Consider the following 11,361-nt stretch of genomic DNA (forward strand, 5'->3'; position numbering starts at 1 on the left):
TGCCGGGGTGTGAGGGGCAGTGAGCTCGTGTGCAAAGTGTGTGCAAGGTGTGTGTACTGGGGTGAGAGGTTTGAGGGAGTGTGGTGAGGGGGTGGGGGTGCCATTATAAGAAGTAGGTGTCGTGGGGGTGACTGTGTGTGTGAGAGAGACCTGGGGAGGCAGCTGGGTGGGTGTGCCTGAAGTTATTGAATATTATTTGTTACTTCTTTAGTTATTATTAATTTACTTATTTCTTATGTTTCTCATTTACTTTCATTATTATTTGAAACTGATCTCATTTTTCTCAATGTCTAACATGCGATTTAAATTTTTCTTATTTATTTTTTAGTTATTACTTCCTTTAAAAGTTTTTTTTTCTTTATTGTAAATTAGGTGAAAGTTTAAAGAGGTCATCCGTTTTACATTCAGCACCTCACATTGAGCCTCCCATGGTCTTGTCCTGTTTCCATCATTTTGTTAGTTATTTTCATGTATTTATTGATTTGCATTTATTATTTTCATTTTATTTGTTATTCATTTTATACATTTTAGTGACTTATTTTTAAATTGATTAAATTGTTTTAAGACATGATCACATACCCTACAGCGCACCCCTGTAGTATGTATTGTTGTTGTTTTGAATATATTCACATAGTTGTGCAGCCACCACCACAATCACTTTCAGAGTATGTTTTCCTTCACAACGAATGAACCTGATTTATAACTTCCATGTGTTAGGACGTTATCGAGCCTCTCGGGTGATAGGGCTCAGCTGATGAAATTGCAAACCCCAGAGCCCTTGGGTGGAATTATCCTTGGTAGTGGGAGGAGAAAGCAGGAACGCAGTTTCGCCGGGATAGGCAGCACCAGGGAGAATGACAGAAGTCAGAGAGGGTGGAAGCTACGTTAAGACGTTTGCCCAACATCATTCAGTGGGGAGGTAATAGAGCTGGGATTTGAGACTTGTATCCCAGATGTCCCCAGGAAAGAGGACATGTAGAGTGGGCACCAAGTCTAGGGAACTGCAACATTCAAGGGGATGGTAAGGGTTGGCCCAGGAGAGGTCCGATTCTGATCATGGTGGGGGAAGAGACAGATGTTAGCATGGATTTGAGGACATTGAGGGTAGACTCTTCATTTGGGGAACTCGCTTGAGGGGAGAGAGGGCAGCAGCTGACGGGGAAGGTGTGAGGAAGAGTGAGGGGGAAGAGCCCTCCCTGGCTGACAGGGATTGACGAGTATGGAGCGACTCTGGAGCGACTCGGACAGTTGATGGCTCACTTCAGTGACTTCTCTGAGATGGTGAGTCTGTGGTTGGGGCTGGGAGGCCGAACCCCGTCTGTGGCCAGGGTGTTTTCAACCGAGACGGATTTGTCAAATAAATACAGTGACACCTCGGTTGTCAAACTCCATTCATTCCAAATCCATGTTCACCCAAACACCAAAAAGTTCCAGAACTGAACATATTTTTCCCATATGGAAGAATGGAAAACCAAATAATTGGTTCTGAAGGTCCCAAAGTACACATATGGAAACGTGACACAAGTGATGTGGGGTGAGTGCATGCTGTTGGGAAGATGGCTTCCTGTAGGGTTGCCACAAACCTGCAACTTGCTCAAAATGCGACCGCTGCGAAGCACAATAAGGCAAAGTTCAGTAAGACAAGGCACAGGTGACTGCATTTCTTAATTGTGTAAATAGGATTATACAATGTGTAGTCTTTCGTCACTGACGTTTGGGGACACGGTGCCACAGGCACGAGGACCCTGGAGCCCAGGAGGTACAGCCACTGGGTCTCCGAGGTACCACATCTCATGAATGGGATGGGGAGTTCTCCACCTCTGCTGCACGCCTGTGCGGCTCTCCAAGGCCACTCCCTGAACCTTGCGAAATGAGGACAGTGATCAGACAGTGGGGTGGGAGGCTGGAAGAAAGTGCCACCCCTTCCTTCCTGAGGGGTGGTCAGGCGGGAGGTCCAGCTAGAAAGAGCTCTGCAAGGTTGAGGCATGGCCGCTCTGCGCATCCCTTTCCTCCGGGGCAGAGAAGTGACAAGGGCCCCTGCCTGTGAGGAGGCAACAGTAGAGGAGCATTCCACCAGGGACTGATCTCTGGTCGCATGGTTAGACGGAAAGGTTTGCAGGAGCTTGGCTGGCCAAGGGCCAGAGGCCAGTAGGTAAAGGGGTCTTTGGAATGAGGAAATCCCAAAGGCATCTGTGTGCCAGGCTGACAGAATGGTTCACGGGAGCAGAGTCCCACAGGATGCATTCGCCCCATACAGCCAGAGACCCTTTATGGTCTCTTCCCAGTTACCACTTACTCTCAGTCCTCTCACCCCAAACTCTGGTGGGCTAGAGCTGTCTCCCTCCCCACTCTCTCCCACCAACTGCTGATTAAGGGAGCCAGGGGCACCAGCTGCAAGGAGAGACTGAACCTTGAGTTGAGAGTTCTCTTCCCTCCACTCCTGGAGGAAGTGTCCCTGGTGGGCTGTCCCAGTGACCTGGGAATGCAGGCTTGATGCACACACACACACACACACACACACACACACACACACACACACACACACACACACACACATGCACCCATTCTCAAATGCACCCACTTGTACTCAGTCACAGCACAGTGAGTTGTGTTATGATTTGGGCTACTAACTGTAAGGCTAGCAGGAGACAGACGAGGCTCTCTATTCCTATCACGAGTTGACCTGACAACTGTGCAGGGGCAGTTCTACCCTGTCGCACAGGGTCCCTATCAGTTGGAATCAACTCAAAGGCAGTGAGTTTTTTAATACTCAGCTATATTCTCACACACTCCCATGTATTCCTGTACTGCTGAGCAGACTTGAGGAGCTCATGACCACAGGTGGCTGAGGGCACAGAGAGGGAAATAGATGGATCTGGTGGGAGATGTGGGTGGCGTAAGGCAGGGCCTGGGTGATCCAGCTGTGTTGCAGGCTCCTGGTGACTTTGGGGCCAGTGTGGCCCCCTAAGGTTGCCTTCACAGTCACAAGTCATGTCCCTATTGGGCCATGCCGGCAGCTTTCCTCACTGGAAGCAGATTGGGGTACCCTGTGCCAACCCCAGACATCTGCCCGACCAGACACCCACCCATGCACCCTGAGTTTCAGTGCCATGCTATGGGGTCCAGGAAGATTTCTGGAGTCATGGACAGAACCAGTCATCCCACAGCGGTGGGGACCGTGGCCACTGGGACATCATCTGGGAGGGCTCGGAGTTTCTTAGTAACACAGAGGCTTCGGACAACACAACTCTTTTGTTACAGTTCTGGAGGCCCGGAGGTTGACTCAGGTCCTACCTGATGAAAATCAAGGTGTGGGCAGGGCTGTGAGCCTCCTGAAAGCTCTCAGAGCAGCTTTACCTTCTGGAGGCCACTTGCATTCCTTGGCTTTTGTCCATTTCCCCATCGTCAAAGCTCAGCCTTTCAACTCAAGCTTCCAATGTCACTTTGCCGTCTTTCCCTCTATGGAACGCTCCCTCTGCTTTCCCTGTCAGGCTCCCGTGAAGACATCTACTGCACATCTGGATAGTCGCATGATCCTTAACTTAATCACATCTGCAAAGCCTCTTACCACAAACAAGTGCCAGAGGCTGGCGGTGATCTCGTTGTCATCACCATTGTCAGACAGAATGAAGCCTGTCGGATCCATCCTGACAATCGTTGCCATTGTCATTGCAGCCACTGTGTCCATCCATCTCATTGAGGGTCTTTCTCTTCTTTACTGACCCTGTGCTTTACCAAGAGCGATGTCTTTTTCTAGGCATGGGCCCCTCCTGACGGCATGTCCGAAGGACGTGAGATGAAGGCGAGCCATCCTCACTTCTGCAGGCTGTGCTTCTTCCAATTCAGATATCTCCATATTTCCAGTGGTATAGTCGATATCCTTCACCAGCACCATGATGCAGAGGTACGATTCTCCTGTCTTCTTTTTTTTTTTTTTTTTTTTTTTTTTTTTAAGACTAGTCAAGTGCAGCAGTGAGGGGGGGTAGACAAATAGGTCGACCAGTAATTGACTGTAAGCAATCGTTGTGAGATCTCACTACCTTCGGACCAGCCATCTCCTGTCTTCTTTATTCATTGTCCAGCTCTGGCATGTACATTAGGTGCGGGTCCGGTGTACCTTATGCCTCAAAGTGACGTCTTTGCATTTTAACACTTTGCAGTAGGATCTCTTTGGGGGCCACTATTCAGATTCCCATGGAGGGGAAGTATCAGTTCCAGGAAGGAGGGGGGGATTTCCAGCTGGAGAGGGGGAGGGGGCAGGTGCCCGAGGACAGGCCAGCAGAAATGGGACCCAAGTGTCTGGACGTCAGACACAGGGCCCACTGCAGTCTCAGGGGCATCTGTATCACCAGCAGCAGCACGCCTGGGTTCTCACAGTGAGTCTACACAGAGTCCCTGTGAGTAGGGACTAATTCAGTGGTACCTAATAACAACAAACAGGTTTGCCACTATTTTCTCTTTGAGGATCTGTGTCAAGATTTACAGTCTCAGAACTCTCTGGGTCGCTGTGAGTCAGAATCAGCTCGATGGCAGGGGGTTTGGTTTTATTTATTCAAGAGACTCTCGCTTCTCTAGCCAGTGGGTAAGAGAGTACACTTGTTTTAAACAACCCACTTTTTGGTCATTACAGTTGCCCTGGAAACGAATGCACAGGGGTTCGAAACACGGCAGGTGTGTCAAATACTTCAAGAGATGAATCAGTTGGCTTCCAAGTGGGTTGTGCCTCCTGGGGCCTCGTGTGTCACAGGAGAACCGTGTGCTGGGAATACTTCAGGGTGGGTGTAGACTGCCGACCTGTGGGCTAGCAGCAAGTCACTCAATTGCGTGCACCATCACAGGCTCCTGCAAAGGGCTTATAGAGTGCAGACAAAAGTCTCACATGCGAGCAGCTGCCTCAGTGGACCTTTAGGAAGTCTTCATACAGAAGCTGGGAACAAAGACATTGTCCATCTTACCCCCACCTCTTAAAAATAAAACCAACCTACTGTCATCAAGTAGATTCTGACTTATAGCAATGCTGAGAGAGTGTTTGTAGGGCAGTACCACAGGAGTAGACAGCTCATCTTGTTCCAGCAGAGCCGCTGGTGGTTTTGAACTGCTGACTTTGTAGTGTGCAGTCCAATGCTTACCCACAGCGCCACCAAGGGTCCCTTGTTCCTCTTTTAAAGAGATGGACCTTGTGACACTCATTTCAATATATTAAATATATAAAACTAACTTTAAAAAAACAAATAGTTTAGGCTTAAGAAAGAAAGAAACCTTCCTTTTTGTGAGAGAGGGAAAAAAACCAGATAATTGGCAGATAATTGAAAGAGCATCTTTTAAAGATAGCTTCTTTTCAAAAATTTAACTTTAAAAAAAGAGATCATTTTATTGAGGGCTCTTACATTTTTTATAACAATCCATATTGTATAACGCCTATTTGTACATATGTTGCCATCATCATTTTCTAAACAGTAACTTTCTATTTGAGCCCAACTTTTTGTTGTCGGCAAAAACAAGTTCTGCTGAAGGGCGCTCACACCTGCAGGCCTCTCCTGCCACCTGGTGGGCATCCGTATGAACTGCATGATGGAGTAGCATGGTGGAGAGGGGCTAGTTCCACCTTTGAAAGCAGTGGCTCCGCTGGTGCGCATGAGGACTGAGGAACTGCTGAAGGGCTTCGAGAACTCAGTGTCGGTGTAGGGCTTCTCACCGCTGCAGACCTGCCGGTGCTGGGCCAGGGAGGCGCTCTGGCTGACCGTGCGCCCACACACGACACACACATAGGGCTTCTCCCCTGGGTGTACCTGTTGGTGCTTTGCCAGGGAGCTGCTCTGGCTGAAGGCTCGCCACACTCCGGCACATGTATGGCTTCTCGCCTGTGTGACAGCGCTGGTGTTTGGCCAGCGATGAGCTGAGGCTGAATGCCTTGTGGCACCTGTGGCACTCATAGGGCTACTCCCCATTGTGGGCCCTGCTGTGGATGAGGGGCACCGAGGAGACGGCAAAGGCTTTCCCACACTGGCCGCAGGCGAATGGCCTTGCCCCCGTGTGGGCTCGCCAGTATTTTTGGCTGGAGGTGCGCCCTCACTCCCGGCCCATGTGAACCCCGTCTCCGTGACCCTGAGACCAGAACTAGATGGCGCCTGGCTGTAGACCATTCTGAAAGGAGATTACAGTAAAAAGCCCTGGAGAGCACAGGAAAAAATCATGGAACAAAACTCAAAGCAATGAAGAAGACCAGGCTTACTGGTTTGATAGAGGCTGGTGGAACCCCTAAGATTATGGCCCTTGGTCACCCTTCAGTCCTTGAACTGAATTCATCCCTCAGACTTACCTTTCAACTAAAGGATAGGCAGGCCTAGAGAGTGAACAACAATGTCCGGGAGAGACACACTCGAGAGCAGTCAGCCACGGGCCATCCCAGGGAGAAGAAGGTGAATGCAAGTGGGAGACCGAGGGAGCGAGTGAGGAGAGTGCTGACATTGTGGGGGTTGCACTCAATGTCACCAAGCAAAATGTGTATGAATTGTTGAGGGGAAAATCAATTCTATAAACTTTCACCAAATCACAACAAAACAGTACCAAAAAAAAAAAAAAGTGGAAGCAACCCAAGTGCCTGTCTGTGAATGAATAAATAAAGAACATGTGGTCCACTCGCACAACAGGCTATTATTCACCCATGAAAAGCATGAAGTGTTAATCCTTGCTACCATGGCAACGAGTGAAGTATTGTGTACAAGCTACAAAACTTGACGCTGGGTGACGGAAACCCTGGACAAGAGGCCACTGTGGCAGTTACATGATCTCGTGTCAACTTGAGGGAAGGGGTGGGGTCTGGCCTGTCAATCAGATCATAGCCAATGATGCCTCTGTGTGGGCATGGCCTTCTGAGGATTCTGGGAACTCCTGTCTTCCTCCCTGAAGGTGGGACACACTCTCTCTGTGAGACATTCCTGTTGACAAGCCAGATGGAACTATGCTGATGGCAGCCAAAGCCTTGGAGCTAGAGGAGCCACGTGGAGACCCACGTCAGCCCTGAGATGCTTCCACCACCACTGGATCCACACGACTTTCCACCCACTGGCCTGTGATCTTCCTGCATTCAGTGTCATTGCATGTGTTGCGTGAGTCTGAAGAGGAATTTATACACTGGTATTAGACATATAGGCTAATATAAGACTTATGGACTTGATCTGGACTGGGCTGGGATATTTTCTTAATATACAGTTACTCTTTGATATAAAGCTCTCTCTTACACATGAGAGCCTCTGGATTTGTTTCTCTAGTCTACCTGGACTAACACAGCCACGTCCCATAGGATTCTACTGATGTGAAATATAGAAAACCCAAAACCATAGAGACCAGTGTGTTAGTGTTTGCAGGGCGTGGGGATGAGTGAGCGGGAGGGACAGCTAACGAGTATGGGTCTGTAGGGGCTCTGCACCTAAGAGCCATTTGATCATCCCAAATGGAGGAAACATTGCCCTGGTCCCATCTATAAAAAGCAAAACCCTGCTGGTGTCCAGTCAGTTACGGCTCATGGCAGCTCTGGTACTGCCACAAAACTGAGCTCCATGGGGCCTTTCCATCTGTAAATGATCGACAGAACTTCTTCCCTGTGCCTCCAGGGAGACGGGAACTCCCGACCTCCTGATTAGCAGTCACGCACCCACGGGGACTTCTGAGCCCTCTGCGCCATTGTGGGCATTGCCATTATTGGATGGTTGAGTGGAAAACCCAATTTGCTCTGAACGTTCACCCCACTCACAACAAAATTAGAGAACAAACCCTGACACAGCCCTTCTCCGAGGTAACAAATGGGTGGCCGTGAGTCAGGATGGACTCAGTGGAAAGCAGCAGCAATGTCACGGGGATGGGCCTGCTTTGGGGGGCCCATGGCAATAATAACGTGCTGGCCCAGGAGTCCTACTCCATGGTGATGCCTCCTGACTGGGTGCTGGGCTCTGTAGCTCCAACAGGGACACCTGGGCTCTGCCTGCACCAGCCCCAACCTGAGTGTCCAGCCCAGCCTCCCTCATTGCACAGTGGTGCCCCCCACCCATCCCCACCCCCAAGGCCCTGAGAAGGTCCTGTCTGGTGGCCATGTTACTGATTTTAGAATCTCATCTTCTACTCCCCCCAAAATAATGATAAAAATAAAAACGAAGAGTGAGGGGAAAAAAAGGATCCCATCTTCAACTGTATGTCTTAAAACCCCTGCCCCCTGACTCTACACCAAGAGAAGGGAGACGGGGCACCTCCCTCCCCTCATTCACTGCTAATACTGGCCTGTGGGCCAGGCCCAGCTCAATCCTTTTCACTGACAAGACTGATAAACATTGGCCACAAAGAATGCCTGCAGCCCAAAGTGGCCTCAGGGAGCCCTATGCAGAGGTCCCTGGTCAGTGATGCTGCTCCAGGTCATGCCCACATCTCTAAGCCCTACTATAAGGTGTCCCAGTGGCACAGTGGTTACGGGCATGAGCCTGCTCACTGAAAGGCTGCCCCTTCAACCTGATGTGTTTGATTGTTCTAACCTATCGATCGTTTGGTGAAAAGTCGGCCCATAGATCCGCAAAAATGTCAAGACTGAAATCTCCAGGGGTACCACGGGTGGGTTTGAACCCTGTAAGACTAGCACCAACCCACAGATTGAGGGCAGTTACTACCAACATCCCTCTCCTGACCCTTTAGAGCAGTGGTTCTCAACCTTCCAAATGCCGTGACCCTTTACTACAGTTCCTCATGTTGTAGTGACCCCCCAACCATAAAATTATTTTCGTTGCTATTTCATAACTTTCATTTTGCTACTGTTATGAATCTGGTGACCCCTGTAAAAGGGTCATTCAACCCCCAAAGGTCTCTCGGCGCCCAGGCTGAGAACCGCTGCTTTAGAGTGTATCTGCCGTCCATTCAGCTGGTAGACTGAGCAGAGAGGATGGCTCAAGGAGATGCTGGCATCAGCATTCAGGGTTTCGAGATCCCTGGTTGTAGGAAACTGAGGAATGGGAAGAGAGTTTATGCGAATGGAGTCTTTGTTTCATGTTTTAAGAAGCCTGGCAGAGCAGGGTTCTGGGTAGAGGGAGGCTTAACACACCTGTGAGTCCCAATCACATTCTCATACTTAACATTCACTCCCCCTCTATCCTCCCATGAGAGTGCTACCTTAAAGCCACCTCTTACAGGCACGTGCTGCATTGCTAGCTGGTTGGCAGCTTTAACTGTAGGAGCAGACATGTGCTACTGACTGTCGCTCCCTTAGGTGCCCCCAGCACTGGTGTTATTCTCTCAATGAACTCAGGGACTTCCAGGGGTAGGGTTCAGCCCACTTTGTATGTGGTTACCTGTAATTAGGGGGCTTGCATGCCTGAGAGTATTTAAACTGTTGTTGGAAATATAATCTGTGTGCAGACCTGGCTCCTGTAGTCATGGCCGAGGTGAGCCATTACATCCTTTGTCTTGTCTGATGTCTCTTTATTTGACCCCTCGATTACACAACTGCCTCCTTGGATCCATTCGGTTGTGGGGGCTGGCACAGAGAGAGATGGGGGCTGTGCGTAGAGAGAGATGGAGGGGCTGTGCGTAGAGAGATAGAGGGGCCACGGGAGGCTGGAGGCCAGCGAGGAGGTGGTGGCCTGGGCTGGCAGGGCAGTGGAGTGAAGGCAGTGGGAGACAGGTGTGTTTAGAAGAAGATGATTATCTGAAAACACCCAGCCTCATACCCACCATGTGTCTCGCCACGGAGGCCACCCCACCTGTGAATTGGGGGGGCAGGCAGAGAGACCAAGGACCAGGGGAGGGGGCCTGTTGGCTTAGCAGAGCACAGGCTGTCTGCTTCAACAACCATGTCCCGAGTCATTCCTGAACCTGTTACCTCTCTAAAGCTTGAGTGTTCACTGTGAGTCTGTATAGTCACTGCAACCGTGCAGGGCAGAAGAAGAGGCCACGTGGAGGACAGGATTGGTCAAAAGGCTGGAGGGTGGAAGCATGCCTGACCTCTGCCTCCCGGCATTGGCCTTGGGTGGATGTTGACAGTGATTCTCTTTCCCCCTTGTGAGGCCAGAGTGGGGCAGACACCACCCCCATGCCATTTGACACCAGTCCCCACCTTGCACCTCCAACCCCATTGCTGGCTCCTGTGCGCCGACTTCACACTGTTTGACCTCAAAACCTGCAAGATGGGGACTTGAGGGTCTCAGCTCTGGGGTTCGTGGAAAGCTGAGCTTCCATCCACCATCATGTAGCAGTGGGGCCCAGACCCCTGTCTGCAACTTTGGGGGGGTCTGGACTGGGGTTTTAGAACAAGTACAGCCAGTGAACTCAGGCTGCAGCATGTGGTCATGACTACATATGTGGGCTCCCCTGTGACAGGCATGCAGATATGCCAGGTGCCACCCCCACCCTCACCAAGTGCCACACAATTATGGAACACTGTATTAAACATAAAAAATCACATAGCTTTTTTTCAGGCTGTAATTTTGGGAAAAAGCCCTGGTTTCTCAGCTTAGTGCCCGGCAGTGGTTCGTGTTTCTCAGCATGCCTTCCATCTAGGGCTATACACTTCTTTTTCTTTAAATTATTTTATTGGGAGCTCTTACAGATATCATAACCTTCCATAGTTCAATCACATCATGAAGTATGGTGCAATTGCTACCATAGTCAGTTTCGAAACATATTCTTTATTTTTGATCTCCTTGATACCAGCTCCCCTTTATCCCCTCCCTTCTTCCCCCCACCCCAACCCTTATTTCTATTTTTTTACCACATCTTACACCATCCAATATATCCATTTATGTACAATTTTGTTGTTCACTCCCTTTGAGTGGGATATAGCAGTCATCAGTGTTATCACCTGGCTCCCCCTTCTCACTTTCCCCACAACCTTGCTTCCCATTCCCTCAGGGAACCATTACTCCTGTTATGGTTTCTGAAGGGTTATGTATTGAACTATCTTAATTATACAAATTAACATACACAAGTCTAACATGATTTATAGGGCTGTACAGTAGAACACTGGACCTCGGCGATAATCCGTCCTAAAAGGAGCATTGAGATGCAATGCAGTCAAGTTCTGAATCAAATTTTCCCATAAAATAACTGCAAATGGATTAATCCGTTCTCGACCACCGAGTTTTTATCCTAACTTTGCCTTTTTATACAAAACATTACACAGACATTTAAAAGTAAATATGTTCAGAGTTAAATAATATAATTTACATAAGAAACACATTTAAAAAGTTTTTAACAAGTACAGTGTGGCCCATACCTTGAGATTGATGAGGATCTGGATCTGTGGACACAGATGTGGAGAGGAGGTATGGAGAGAGAGTGTCATTGTTTGGGAGTTTTTCCCCTTCTTTGCCTTTTTTCACTAAG

General features: G+C 49.2%; 1 long non-coding RNA gene across 2 annotated transcripts in view; it reads left to right on the forward strand.

Annotated features, from left to right (window-relative positions):
- The first annotated feature begins 495 nt into the window (after positions 1-495).
- The window catches only part of LOC123521931, a 14,042-nt gene continuing 3,176 nt past the window's right edge, over positions 496-11,361 (forward strand). The window contains exons 1-3 of one of the 2 annotated variants that reach the window (XR_006680277.1): positions 496-1,281; positions 3,758-3,904; positions 6,910-6,950. This is a non-coding gene — a long non-coding RNA (uncharacterized LOC123521931). Of the gene's footprint in view, positions 1,282-3,757; positions 3,905-6,909; positions 6,951-11,361 lie in introns of those variants that run through there. The other variant, XR_006680278.1, reaches the window with a different exon arrangement.

This window comes from Echinops telfairi, unplaced genomic scaffold, assembly GCF_000313985.2.
Source record: "Echinops telfairi isolate 266 unplaced genomic scaffold, ASM31398v2 ScPeMD7_655;HRSCAF=1070, whole genome shotgun sequence".
In the NCBI taxonomy this organism is placed as follows: domain Eukaryota; kingdom Metazoa; phylum Chordata; class Mammalia; order Afrosoricida; family Tenrecidae; genus Echinops; species Echinops telfairi.